The sequence below is a fragment of the Oncorhynchus mykiss genome, chromosome 9 (genome assembly GCF_057628025.1).
Source record: "Oncorhynchus mykiss isolate SJ-2025 chromosome 9, ASM5762802v1, whole genome shotgun sequence".
In the NCBI taxonomy this organism is placed as follows: Eukaryota; Metazoa; Chordata; class Actinopteri; order Salmoniformes; family Salmonidae; genus Oncorhynchus; species Oncorhynchus mykiss.
In genome coordinates this window covers 29,843,719-29,859,348 of record NC_143030.1, presented here as the reverse complement: position 1 = coordinate 29,859,348, position 15,630 = coordinate 29,843,719, and the positions used below count along the sequence as shown (strand labels likewise).

The following is a 15,630-nucleotide window of genomic DNA, read 5'->3' as shown; positions in this document are numbered from 1 at the left end:
GCTCCCCAGACACAGCGCTCCAGACGCGTTTGACTCTAGGCAGCCTAATCCGACCGTGACTCGCCGCATGCGGTGAGTGCAAGGTTTGGGAGACGGGGATGGGGACGGGGAAGTGGAGGGAGGTGCCGTGTTTCCCCCTATCAGGAACGCTGCGTGATGGATTACCCCTCTCCCGGGCCGGGGTTAGTTCGCAGGGTAATCGCTATAGAAACACACCCTGCTCAAAGTTTTTCCCCAAAACATGAGTTGGAGTTTCTGCAGTTGTTTTAATACCACAGCTGAATCTCGGAATCAGAGAGAATGTGTGCATGTTTCAGGTTGTCTTTTCTCAGTTGTTGCCGACAAACCCATAAACTCTTGTGACCTGGGTTTGATATGCAGACAGAGTGAGCAGGGCTGTATAACAGACCCTGTTTGATGCTGACATTCTCCCGCTGCGTTTAAATCCATGGATCACAAGCCTGTCTTCCTGTGTGTGTGTGCGCGAGCCTGCTTGGCGTGACGACTGGGTCACATGTCGGAAGCGCTGAAGCCCTTGATGGAAAAATGTCAGGGTGGCGGTGGGGGTGGACGACGAGGGACTGCGACCGTTCGTTCCTACGTTCCCGGCTGATGCGCTCTGACGGCTCCTCACTCTAGTGCGGCCGCTCTCTGACCGTGCAAGGGGTTAGGAAGGGGCGGACAGCTCCCTCGCTGTGTGTTTGTGTGTCGGTGATCTTGATGCGGAGGAGCAGAGCGCTGACCCATGCTGCGATGGTGTGTGGCGGTCTGTTTCATGCCCCGGCCCCAGAGGGACTACCACAGCTCCCTGAGGGCCCCGGGGGCGGATGGCAGAGCTCTGCCCACCACAACTGCCTCTCAGAGAGGAATCAGGAGAGTAGCAGAGGGCCCAGCCAACCAGCCAGAGGGCCATGGGGGGGCCTGGGTACCCATTAACATTCATCAGACATCATAGCCAACAGAGACAGTATAGTCCCACTTCAGTGATTAAGCGAACAGCAGTCCTGAGTTTTTACAGCTAAGAGACTAGCTAGGAATGGAATGCCACAGGGTAGGGATTTTAAATTTGGTCTTGTCATTCCACATGCTCCTTAGAATTATATATATTTTTTTTTACAGATTTTGGACCGTGCAGACATTTTGTATTGGTCTAGGGATAATTGGCTTACTTTTTTATTATGGATGCTTTTGGGCGATTTAAATGTGAAAATTGCCCTTGTCTGATGTCCTAGGTGTGTCCCAGATGCAAAGCTATTGGCTAATATAAAGGTGATTCTAATCTGCAGGCTTGTGGCTGTAGTACCCCTGGGTTTACAAAGCATTTGCACAAGCAGTGGGGATTTTAATGCCAAAAAATGCTCCGGGGTTGTCTATTTGTTCAGAGCTACCAATGTTTTCTTTTTCAAATAGCAGTAATAAGGTACACATTAAAATGATAAAGTCTGAACTCTGACCCCAAGTAATGGGTATTTGTGTTTTCCCAAGTCATGGTGTTTTAATTAAGAAGTGAATACTGTAAGTACCCTCAGAGACGTGTATTGTGTATGAGGAGGACACGGATACTTTAGGTAGATATCTAATGGTTCATCGTCTCATTCGTGCCTGGAAGCCAGAATCCACTTTGCTCCTAGGTTTTTGTCCTATTTTTAGTGCTGTGGTCCGCCACTATCTTTGGTCCAATTAGTGACAGTGATTGTGCATTCAAAGGTTGCTGGAGATTGATGATACAGGAAGACCTTGAAAGTCCGGGGGACTGAGGTGCCCATGGAACCCTGTTGGTTGGTTGGTCAGCTGCTCTGGCAGACAGTGGGGGCAACGATTGATGATCTGCGGTTTTCACTGACCCGTTTTCACTGCTAAGTCAACCCCCACAACCCACCTTTTCCTGGGTTTGGCAGAGGAAGTACCTCACTTACGGAAATAATTCAATAAAAACCATCCTGTGTATACATACACTTAAACAGTCACAGTAATATAATATATATATTTATCCGAAGTGACCTACAGTCAAAGACTGCATACATTTTACGTACAGTACCATTCAAAAGTTTGGACACACCTACTCCTTTTGCCTTGATGACAGCTTTGCACACTCTTGGCATTCTCTCAACCAGCTTCATGAGGTGCATTTCAATGAACAGGTGTGCCTTGTTAAACATTTATTTGTGAGACAACGTCCATATTATGGCAAGAACAGCTCAAATAAGCAAAGAGAAATGACAGTCCATCATTACTTTAAGACATGACGGTCAGTCAATCAGGAAAATGTCAATAACTTAAGTTTCTTCAAGTGCAGTCGCAAAAACCATCAAGCGCTATGATGAAACCGGCACTCATGAGGACCGCCACAGGAAAGGAAGACCCAGAGTTACCTCTTCTGCAGAGGAAAAGTTCATTAGCGTTACCAGCCTCAGAAATTGCAGCCCAAATAAATGCTTCACAGAGTTGAAGTAACAGACACATCTCAACTGTTCAGAGGAGACTGTGTGAATCAGGGCTTCATGGTAAATTTGCTGCACAGAAACCACTACTAAAGGACAACAATAATAAGAAGAGACTTGCTTGGGCCAAGAAACACAAGCAATGGACTTTAGACTGGTGGAAATCTGTCCTTTAGTCTGATGAGTCCAAATTGCAGATTTTTGGTTCCAACCGCCGTGTCTTTTTGAGACGCGTAGTACGTTAACGGATGATCTCCGCATGTGTAGTTCCCACCGTGAAGCATGGAGGAGGAGGTGTTATGTATTGGGGTTTCGTTGCTGGTGACACTGTCAGTGATTTATTTAGAATTCAAGGCACTCTTAACCTGCATGGCTATCACAGTATTCTGCAGCATCACGCTATCCCATCTGGTTTGCGCTTAGTGGGACTATCATTTGTTTTTCAACAGGACAATGACCCAACATGATTCCATATGTGTTATTTAATTGTTTTGGTGTCTTCACTATTATTCTACAATGTAGAAAATTGTTAAAAAACGTTTAAAAAAATGTAATGAATAGATGTGTCCAAACTGACTGATACTGTATGCGTGGTCCTGGGAATCAAACCCACTACCCTGCCATTACAAGTGGGCCGGTATTCACCTCAGGAAGACCATTAACATGTAATATAGAGCAGACATGCTCTAATTTGAATGCTGAAGAAACCGTATACATTTCTGCTTTTATATATCTCTGTTGTTTTTTTCAGAGCATCATGCCATAGTATGCCCATTGTCAGACAAAGCCAAACACACATTGAGACAGAGACAGTTCAAGTCATACAGAATCACAGTAAATCCACAGCTAGAATGCAATCTCTACAAGTTCCCCAGTTATCTGTTTGGAGCTGAGGAACGTGCCAAGCGGATCCCACTACTCTATCTGATCTTAATCAATTTGATTAAAGCTAATGATATTTTATTTTCTGGGACATCCAGGCCCAGAGTTAATCTATAAGCTTTGGGAGAAAAATAAATACAGCAACAAAATAGGAGTTTGATGTTTGGTGGAGATATGGGATTATAGGTTGAGTGGGGACTGTACTGTAGTTATGGGAGATCAGTCTGGATGATCCAAACCAGATTATGGATTTTGTACTTATTGCAGAGAAAATATATAAAAATTGGACAGAAACTCCAATGTTTCCTAGATATGTCTACCGTGAGGGTACAGTGACGTAAACACAGTACACAAGAGAATATTAAGGTACTGATGTCAGAAGGGCATTAACCTACATTTGAATATTAGTGTTGTTCAAATTTTCTGAGAATTATGTCTTGTCCAAGATTATATATTTACATGTATTTATATTCCAACTTTTTTTCCCAAGCTACCTATGAGTTGAAGCTTTGTCTATCCAGTAAAGTATTTATTGTGTAAAGCTAAAGATGACAAATTTAATCTCAGTGCTTGGAGTACAGAGAAAGAGGAATGTCTTTATGAGTATGACACGGTATAGAGCCCCACAGTGGAGGTGTCATAATACCCATAAAACCTAGCTGTCAAACAGGGAAATGGTTTCCAATTGTTTTTCCACCATACATTTTTCCAATAGGGGATTTTAGAAACACTTAAAATAAGGGCAGTGTTTCGTGTAGGCTTTTGCTGGCGTGACATTTGATACCCATATAAATCTCTCTAGGACAGCGTGACTTTTGACAATATATTCGGCTCTCGTTACTCAGATTCTAAAATGCTAATTAGCATCTAAGTAGACATCATACAAAACTCCTGCACGTTGTCTCTACCTTTTGCTAACAGGTATTGTGTCAATTTAGAACAGTTCACAGAATTGTCAATTTAACGAAATGTAGCCTATGTATTCATTACTACATTTAGCTAACATTAGATAGTTAATCCAGAGATTCTTACCTTTATCTTCATGGCATATGTAGTTACATTAGCAGCTAATTAGCATTTCATTTTGGGGGAGTAAATACAGGTGAATATATTGACAAAAGTCACCTTGTCCTAGAGAGATTTACATGGTTATCAAAACGCCACGCTAGGGTAAGTCTACACAAAACACAGCCCCTCTTTTAAGTGTTTCAAAAAATCCCCTATGGGAAAAAAAAATCTTGAGGTTTTACGGGTGCTATTGACTGCATCTCAAAACGGTTGATTCAAACAACAGTAAAATGATGATACTGTATCATGTACCGTATCAACATGACGTTCCAGTACGATTACCAACACCATTCTTCTACTCTGTCTAATCTGAAAAGCCTACCAAGACGCTTACATCTTTTTCATCTTGTTTAAGGCACATTCCCTTTGTTCCCTACAGTGATATTGGTTTTCTTACATTGTCATTTTGCCGGCTGCTTTCATTTAGAAGGATTTGAAAACAATTAAAGCCAACAAACCCAGTTACAGACAGTATCTCTCCCTCCGCCTCGGAAAAGAGCAGGAGAATTAGACCTGAATGGCGTCCCGCTGTACCGCTGAATTGCTGCAGAGCCTTTTGGAGGGAGGCATTGATGTGCTACTCTTTACCCTCCATCGACTACCCCAGATGCTGCCTTGAGATTAACAGTGCTGTTGTCCTGGAAGAGCAAAGTAAACCCATGCCCATTCTCATAGGCGCCTAATTCCCCCTTCACACACACAGGCACACACACACACACACTCTGCTTTTGTGGTAACACAGTCAAAAGGCTGAGGAGTTGGCATTCTACTTGTGAGCAGCAATTCTAAATGTGACCATTTCAACGTGTGTGTGTGTGTGTGTGTGTGTGTGTGTGTGTGTGTGGCCTTGAACGCTACATTATGATGCCCATGAATTGTGACTTTGGCAGTTCACGGTCCATGAATTGTATATTGTCCCCGGATCCAGTTGATGTTGAATAGGAGTTGTGTTCACTGGCTCTCGGTCCAGCAGCCTTGCCACTCAGACGGATGCCCACCCTGTGCTAAGATGGCCGCCGGTCATGTGTGTGGCTGCCTGTTGGATCAGTATCATTGGAATACATTATAGGCTACATCTATCTCAGGTACTTCATCTTGTTCACTTGCAAATAGTGATAATGGAAGCAGGTGACACATTTAATCAAAACAAAGTGATTAATACCTTGGAAATGCAATTAAAGAATAGTGCATAACACCTCAATCTTTCTCCAATTTGCCATGATTTCCTAAAGGTGTTAATTATGTGATTCTAACTGTTCTCAAATAGTATTTGTGCTATTCCCTATACATACACTTCCAGCTATTTAAGACAATGGAAATGCTCTGCTTGAATTGGCTCTGCTTTTGGAGGGATTTCGTTTCAATCCCCAAGTCTCCCCTCCCCTGAGTGTATTCAAATGGTAATTTGTTGTGCATCATTCGTCGTGTTTTGGTGGTTTTGAAGTGAAAGGGGAAAAAATGCACATGGTCTTTAAGTATCTCCCTGAGGACCAGGGGTTATTGGGCATTTGGAGTTGATATTGCTTTGTCTTTCATTTTGCCGTCTTCCCTCGTTTAATTTATGCCCCCCGTCAGGAATACAAAACCCGTAATTCATTCTCACTCACTCACTCACTCACTCACTCACTCACTCACTCACTCACTCACTCACACTCTGTTCCAATTTCATTTATCTTCCAGTGTTCCCCCCCTCTCGTCTATCTATATTCCTACCCTTTCTTCACATTTTGCTCTCCCAATATGTTGCCTTTCCCTTTTCTTTCCTCCCTACCTCCCTCTCTCCTTCGTTCCCTCTCTGGTCTAGCAGATAAACTCTTCGGTTGTTGCTAAGAGGCTTAAGAGGGACGCCTCTATAGGGGGATGTGGATTTCTCCTTTATTGAGTTGAAGGAGGCAATCTGGACGGGGCAGACAGCACTTCAGGAGAGAGGAGAGAAGGTGGTTCTCAATCTGAGTCTAAATCAAATCAAAGTTTATTGGTCTCGTACACAGATTTGCGGATGTTATTGCATGTGCAGTGAAACGCTTGTGTTATTTAGCTCCGACAGTGCAGTAACATCTAGCAATGCAAGTCTGTACACATATAATACAAAACGTTTTTAAGAAAGTAAAAAATGCAGAATGAGCCGTATCAGAATGAGCAATGTCAGAGTCTGGTCTATGTGTGTGTGTGTGTGTGTGCGTGCGTGTATGTATGTATTAGAGGTCGACCGATTAATCGGAATGGCCGATTAATTAGGGCCGATTTCAAGTTTTCATAACAATCGGAAATCAGTATTTTTATTATTATTATTATTATTTTTTACACCTTTATTTAATCTTTATTTAACTAGGCAAGTCAGTTAAGAACAAATTCTTATTTTCAATGACGGCCTAGGAACGGTGGGTTAACTGCCTTGTTCAGGGGTAGAACGACAGATTTTCACCTTGTCAGCTCGGGGGATTCAATCTTGCAACCTTAGTTAACCTGTCCAACGCTCTAACCACCTGCCTCTCATTGCACTCCACGAGGAGACTGCCTGTTACGCGAATGCAGTAAGCCAAGGTAAGTTGCTAGCTAGCATTAAACTTATCTTATAAAAACAATCAATCAATCAATCATAATCACTAGTTAACTACACATGGTTGATGATATTACTAGTTTATCTAGTGTGTCCTGCGGTATATACACACACGCATACATACACACATATATATACACACATACATAGACACACATATATATATACACACACGAGGTCCACCGATTATGATTTAGGTACGCGGTGCGTATCGTTGCTCCAATGTGTACCTAACCATGAACATCAATGCCTTCCTTAAAATCAATATACAGAAGTATATATTTTTAAACCTGCATATTTAGCTAAAAGAAATCCAGGTAAGCAGGCAATATTAACCAGGTGAAATTGTGTCACTTCTCTTGCGTTCATTGCAGGCAGAGTCAGTGTATATGCAACAGTTTGGGCCGCCTAATGTGACAGAATAACATTGAAGGTTGTGCAATGTAACAGGAATATTTAGACTCATGGATGCCACTCCTTAGATAAAATACGGAACGGTTCCGTATTTCACTGAAAGAATAAACGTCTTGTTTTCGAGATGATAGTTTCCGGACTCTACCATATTAATGACCTAAGGCTCATATTTATGTGTGTTATTATGTTATAACTAAGTCTCTGATTTGATAGAGCAGTCTGACTGAGCGGTGGTAGGCAGCAGCAGGCTTGTAAGCATTCATTCAAACAGCACTTTCATGCGTTTTGCCAGCAGCTCTTCGTTGTGCGTCAAGCATTGAGCTATTTATGACTTCAAGCCTATCAACTCCTGAGATTAGGCTGGTGTAACCGATGTGAAATGGCTAGCTAGTTATCGGGGTGCGCGCTAATAGCGTTTCAAACGTCACTCGCTCTGAGACTTGGAGTGGTTGTTCCCCTTGCTCTGCATGGGTAACTCTGCTTCGATGGTGGCTGTTGTCGTTGTGTTCCTGGTTCGAGCCCAGGGAGGAGCGAGGAGAGGGACGGAGGCTATACTGTTACACTGGCAATACTAAAGTGCCTATAAGAACATCCAACAGTCAAAGGTTAATGAAATACAATTGGTATAGAGAGAAATAGTCCTATAATTCCTATAATAACTACAACCTAAAACTTTTTACCTGGGAATATTGAAGACTCATATTAAAAGGAACCACCAGCTTTCATATGGTCTCTTGTTCTGAGCAAGGAACTTAAACGTTAGCTTTCTTACATGGCACATATTGCACTTTTACTTTCTTCTCCAACACTTTGTTTTTGCATTATTTAAAGATAATTGAACATGTTTCATTCACAATTGATTTTATTGATGTATTATATTAAGTTAAAATAAGTGATCGTTCAGTATTGTTGTAATTGTCATTATTACAAATACATTTTTTAAAAATAGGCCGATTAATCGGTATCAGCTTTTTTTTGGTCCACCAATAATTGGTATCGGTATCAGCGTTGAAAAATCATAATCGGTCGACCTCGTGTGTGTATATATATATGTGTCTATGTATGTGTGTGTATATATATGTGTGTGTATGTATGCAAGTGTGTGTATGTATGTGTGTATATATGTGTGTGTGTGTGTGTGTGTATATATATGTGTGTGTGTGTGTGTGTGTATATGTGTGTGTGTGTGTGTGTGTGTGTGTGTGTGTGTGTGTGTGTAGTGTGTGTGTGTGTGTGTGTGTGTGTGTGTGTGTGTGTGTATATACTGAACAAAAATATAAACGCAACATGCAAAAATGCTAAAGATTTTGCTGAGTTTGGTCATGTAGTGTGTAATCTATCTGATGGAGCACAATATTAGGTATGTGGAATATGACGTGTGGCCTAAGTACACTATATATATATAGACTAGTTGAGTATCTGGAGCATCAGCATTTGTAGGTTCGATTATAGCCTCAAAATGGCCTTCTAGGCAGAGTTGCAAAGAAAAAGCCATATCTCAGACTGGCTAATAAAAAGAAAAGATGAAGATGGGCAAACACAGACACTGGACAGAGGAACTCTGCCTAGAAGGCCACTATTCTAGAGTCGCCTTTTCACTGTTGACGTTGAGACTGGTGTTATGTGGGTACTATTTAATGAAGCTGCCAGTTGAGGACTTGTGAGGCATCTGTTTCTCAAACTAGACACTCTAATGTACTTGTCCTCTTGCTCAGTTGTGCACCGGAGCCTCCCACTCCTCTTTCTATTCTGGTAAGAGACAGTTTGTGCTGTTCTGTGAAGGGAGTAGTACACAGTGTTGTACGAGATCTTCAGCACGAGATCTTCAGTTTCATGGCAATTTCTCACATGGAATAGCCTTCATTTCTCAGAACAAGAATAGACTGACGAGTTTCAGAAGAAATGTCGTTGTTTCTGGTCATTTTGAGCCTGTAATCGAACCCACAAATGCTGATGCACCAGATACTCAGCTAGTCTAAAGAAGGCCAGTTTTACTGCTTCTTTAATCAGGACAAGAGTTTTCAGCTGTGCTAACATAATTACAAAAGGGTTTTCGAATTATAAATTAGACTTTTAAAATTATAAACTTGGATTAGTTAACAATAAGTGCCATTGGAACAAAGGAGTGATGGTTGCTGACAATGGGCCTCTGTACGTCTATGTTGATATTCCATAAAAAAATGGTCAGTTTCCAGCTACAATAGTCATTTACAACATTAACAATGTCTACAATGTATTTCTGATCAATTTAATGTTATTTTAATGGACAGAAAATGTTATTTTCTTTAAAAAACAAGGACATTTCTATGTGACCCTAAACATTAGCTGTAGAATGGCCTTAATGATGAGATCAGTGACTTTCAACGTGGCACCGTCATAGGATGACACCTTTCCAACAAGTCAGTTCATCAAATTTCTTCCCTGCTAGAGCTGCCCCGGTCAACTGTAAGTGCTGTTATTATGATGTGGAAACGTCTAGAAGCAACAACGGCTCAGCTGTGAAGTGGTAGGCCACACAAGGTCACTGAATGGGACCACCGAGTGCTGAAGCACGAAGCGCGTAAAAATTGTCTGTTCTCATTTGCAATACTCACTTCAGAGTTCCAAACTGCCTCTGGAAGCAACGTCAGTACAATAACTGTTCGTCGGAAGCTTCAGGAAATGGGTTTCCATGGCCGAGCAGCCGCACACAAGCCTAAAATCACCATGCGCACTGCCAATTGTCGGTTGGAGTGGTGTAAAGCCTGCTGCTATTGGACTCTTGAGTAGTGAAAATGCATTCTCTGGAGTGAAGTGAAGTGGAGTGGAGTGAATCTTGCTTTACCATCTGGCAGTCCGACGGACTAATTTGACTGATGCCAGGAGAACGCTACCTGCCACAATGCATAGTGCTGTATGGTTTGGTGGAGGAAGAATAATGGTCTGTGGCTGTTTTTCATGGTTTGAGCTAAGCCCCTTAGTTCCAGTGAAGATAAATCTTAACGCTACAGCATACAATGATATTCTAGACAATTCAGTGCTTCCAACTTTGTAGCAATTTGATGAAGGCCCTTTCCTGTTTCAGAATGACATTTCCCCCGTGCACAGAACCAAGGTCCATACAGACATGGTTTGTCGAGATTGGTGTGGAAGAGCTTGACTGGCCTACACACATCCCTGACCTCAACCCAATTGAACACTTTTGGGATGAATTGGAGCGCCGACTGCGAGCCAGGCCTAATCGCCCAACATCAGTGCCCGACAACACTAATGCTCTTAGGACTGAATGGTAGCTAGTCATCTCGTGGAAAGCCTTCCCAGAAGAGTGGAGGATGTTCCAGCAGCAAAGGGGGGACAAACTCAATATTCATTTCCATGATCTTTGGAATGAGATGTTCGACAAGCAGGTGTCCACATACTATTGCTCAGGTTGTGTATGAAATATGATCATATAGGTCATATTCAACCATTTATAATAGTGTCTGGTAGTGTTCGTAATACAACTCCATGGTCTTTTAGATGAATGCCTAGACAAGCCTTGATTAAGCTACGGTGGACATTGTCCCAAACAATACCCACACATAACGTCCATGACACACTCATTCAAGTAAACCAGAGTTCAGTAAGTCACACAAGGACTTTCACTTAACTCTGTTCTTATCCAACACGGTTCACACAAAGAATTGACGTTGCTCTATCAAAATGATCTGTGCATTTTCCGGTGCCCACTCTAACATCCTCTCATCTAACCAACATGGGATATTATATACTCTCTAAAAGGAGGTACAATTCAGTGTGCAATTTCATATGTACTTTTACTGTCTTTGAATGATTGAAAATATCATCAAAGAAGCAATCAGTGTAGCTATTAAGTAGAACATAAAGCATCAGAGGCCATTACAGCTATGCTTTTATGTTCTTGTGCAACTCCATTGAAATGTAGCCATCAAAAGGGTGTCTGTGCTCTTAAGAGGGTGACGCAGCCTTCACAACAGGACAGGCCTAAATTGGTTGATCTTTTGTCTGGCGAGGCGCGAGGCAAATCCTTAAAGCATATTTTGAGTGGCTTGGCGTGTGCACGTCTATTTTGCGAGCGCTTTGAGGGGCGCTGACACTTTCCTATTTTCTGCCTGACACTCCTCGTCACGTCACGTCCATAACCAGATTTGTCTGTCCATGGCTCAAGACGAAAGAAGACAGCCTGCCTTCAGTCAGTCAAGGCTTGCCACTTCTTAATTTCTTGTTCTTCTGTTTCTTTTTGCCCCCCTTTCTTATTTGTTGTCTTCATAATATAGGAAAGCACTTTTTTGCCCCCTTTTTCCCTAGTCTTTCCAATGTGGGGAAAGGTGAGGTACTCTTTGTGTGTGTGCCCTACCTGTGTACTTTTTGGAAAATGTGAAATGCCATGGACCGGTATCCCTTTGCCTGGCCATGTGACACATGGAGAGATTACACTTGGGCTCGACCCAGAAAGAGAGAATACCCATCTCTTACACACTAAATGGCAGTGTTACGGAACTAAAATGGGCCCCTCTCGAGATAGGGCCACTGGCGTTTGGTCTCCTTCACCGGTGTATGGGGTGTGTAGTCTAGGATTGTTTGTATGTGTGTGGTTTCTGTGTGTCTACAGTATCTGCGCCCATCAAGTCCGCTCTCGCTCCTCATACAGCCTCAAAATAAGAGTGAGAGAAAGAGCTCCTCTACTCTGTGACTGTTAAGTACAACCGAGTTCTTCTCAGAATGTCACTTAGCTTCTGCACAGCAATACACAGGAAATTGGTAAATATTCAATTTAAGGAAATGCAATAGCATTGTTTGCCTTTTCCCTTGGACGGTGTTGATGGTTGTTTTCAGCCTAGTCATACAGGCCAGATGCTGGACTGGAATTGCTTGCTGTATACCCACACAGTACAATATTCTCCTCATTTATTTAGCTAGCGGCACAGTTACGTATGGGCGGCTGCAGTGAAACAGAGAAACACAGGCGGAGGCGTTCAGGGAAATGGGCTGGTAAAATGGAGATCAATAGGCCATCCAGATGAATGGGCCTGAACCAGAGGAGGAAATGGGAATAAAGCTATTCTCTTTCATCTTTCCCCCCATCTATCCCTCCATTTCATAATGGAAAAAGAGTAACACTTGAGTGAGTCAACGTTTTTGGCACCATTCAGGGCCTCCCTCCCTCCGTTGTAAAAGGGGGGAATATTCTTCAGGGATCCTGCTGGTTATGGCAGTTGATTGTGATATTTGGCCTTCTCCTCCCCTTCCTCCCTCTCTCCTCCTCCTCCGCCTCTTCACTTTCTCTTCATTCATTTCCAGAAAATGTGCAGGGCAAATACAATATGATGTGACCTTAAACACAGATCAGATTCAATATTTCTTAACCTTTCTGATCTCCCCATCCCGGATCCGGGTTCGTGAATACAGACTCAAGCTCATTACCATAACGCAACGTTAACTATTCATGAAAATCGCAAATGAAATGAAATAAATATGCTAGCTCTCAAGCTTAGCCTTTTGTTAACAACACTGTCATCTCAGATTTTCAAAATATGCTTCTCAACCATTGCAAAACAATCATTTGTGTAACAGTATTGATGGCTAACGTAGCATTTAGCATTAGCATTCAGCTGGCAACATTTACACAAAAAAACAGAAAAGCATTCAAAAAAATCATTTACCTTTGAAGAACTTCAGATGTTTTCATTGAGGAGACTCTCAGATAGCAAATGTTCAGTTTTTCCTGAAAGATTATTTGTTTAGGACAAATCGCTCCGTTTTCTGCGTCACGTTTAGCTATGAAAAAACCCCTGTATCCAGGATTGTGTAAATCTATCAGCAAGCTCATTAGCATAACACAACGTTAACTATTTATGAAAATCGCAAATGAAATGAAATAAATATGCCATCTCTCAAGCTTAGCCTTTTGTAAACAACACTGTCATCTCAGATTTTCAAAATATGCTTCTCAACCATAGGAAAACAATCATTTGTGTAAAAGTAGCTAGCTAGAGTTAGCATTTCGCGTTAGCATTTAGCGTTAGCATTAGCGTTAGCATCCAGCACGCAACATTAACAAAAACATAAAAGCCTTCAAATAAAATCATTTACCTTTGAAGAACTTCTGATGTTTTCAATGAGGATACTCTCAGTTAGATAGCAGATGCTCAGTTTTTCCAAAAAGATTCCTTGTGTATTAGAAATAGCTCCGTTTTATACATCACATTTGGCTACCAAAAAAAATCCATAAATTCAGTCCTCAAAACGCAAACTTTTTTCAAAATTAACTCCATAATATCGACTGAAAACATGGCAAACGTTGTTTAGAATCAATCCTCAAGGTGTTTTTCACATATCTCTTCATTGATACATCGTTCTTGGAAACATGCTTTCTCTCCTGAATCCCAGGAGAAAATGACCGCACCTGAAGATTACGCACAAATTTAGACAAAGGACACCGGGCGGACCTCTGGAAAATGTAGTCTCTTATGGCCAATCTTCCAATGATATGCCTACAAATACGTCACAATGCTGCTAAGACCTTGGGCGAACGACAGAAAGTGTAGGCTCATTCCTTGCGCAATCACAGCCATATAAGGAGAGAATGGAAAACAGAGCTTCAGAAATTCTGCTAATTCCTGGGTGATGCATCATCTTGGTTTCGCCTGTAGAATGAGTTCTGGGGCACTTACAGACAAAATCTTTGCAGATTCTGAAACTTCAGAGTGTTTTCTTTCCAAAACTGTCAAGAATATGCATAGTCGAGCATCTTTTCGTGACAAAATATCGCGCTTAAAACGGGAACGTTTTTTATCCAAAAATGAAATAGCGCCCCTAGAGCTCTAACTGGTTAAGGGACCTCATCTCTGGTGTTGGAATGAAAATGGTTGTAAAATGACTACCAGTGTTCTTGTCGGCATGGTTACTATACAGATGTAGGATCTGAATTTGAGGCAGTTTGCTGCATCAACAGGACATGCAAATTATTACATGGATTATAATTAATGCACATGCTTTTTAGGGGTTGATACATTTTTCGTTAGGGCAAATCAAGTCTGACATTTTGAAAGTGAAAATGACAAACTTTTGAAGCCTTTGTAAACCTCGAATACACTACAAGTTTGCATTTCTTGTTCAAGAACAAAATAGTGATCAAATTAAGATCCTACATCTGTAGAATTTGATGCCGATTTAACATATATTTATTTTATATATATATATATATGTGTGTGTGTATATATATTTTTTTTGCATAGGAGTTCTAAATGCATGTGTGAATGCAGTCATAGAAATTCTGGGAGGAAAGACTTGAGACGTACCCTTCTGCTGGTGATGTAAAGTATAGTACTTAAGTGCAAATACTTTTTGGGGGTATCTGTACTTTACTTTAGTATTTATATTTTTGACTACTTTTAATTTTATTTCACTACGTTGATAAAGAAAATAATGTATGTTTTACTCAGTACATTTTCCGTAACACCCAAAAGCAATCATTACATTTTGAATGTTTAGCAGGACAGGAAAATGGTCCACTTATCAAGAGAACATCCCTGGTCTTCCCTGCTGATTCTGATCTGGCGGACTCACTAAACACAAATGCTTTGTTTGTAAATTAGGACTGAGTGTTAGTGTGCCCTGGGCTATCTGTCTGGTTTGAAATGATTCATCCTTTTACTGTTGATACTTAAGTACAGTGGGGCAAAAAAGTATTTAGTCAGCCACCAATTGTGCAAGTTCTCCCACTTAAGAAGATGAGAGGCCTGTAATTTTCATCATAGGTACACTTCAACAGACAAAATGAGAAAAAAAATCAAATTGTAGGATTTTTAATGAATTTATTTGCAAATCATGGTGGAAAATAAGTATTTGGTCACCTATAAACAAATTGTATTTACTTTTCGTACTTAAGTAAATTTAAAAACAAATACTTTTAGACTTTCACTCAACGTATTTGTTACGGTTTTCTTCCTGGGAAGGAGAGGCGGACCAAAATGCAGCGTGGTTATAGTTGAACATCTTTAATAAAGATGATAACGTGAACAATATACATATACAAAACAAGAAACCGTGGAAAAACCGAAACAGTCAAACTGGTGCAAAACACAAAGACAGGAAACAATCACCCACAAAACCCAACACAAAACAGGCTACCTAAATATGGTTCCCAATCAGAGACAATGACTAACACCTGCCTCTGATTGAGAACCATATCAGGCCAAACACAGAAACCGACAAACTAGACACACAACATAGAATGCCCACCCAGCTCACATCCTGACCAACACT

The 15,630-nt window shown here is 41.3% G+C and overlaps 1 protein-coding gene across 13 annotated transcripts in view; it reads left to right on the top strand.

The window, feature by feature from the left end:
- Positions 1-15,630, top strand: part of nrxn2b (neurexin 2b) — a 1,005,166-nt gene that overhangs the window by 160,145 nt on the left and 829,391 nt on the right. The window lies entirely within an intron of this gene.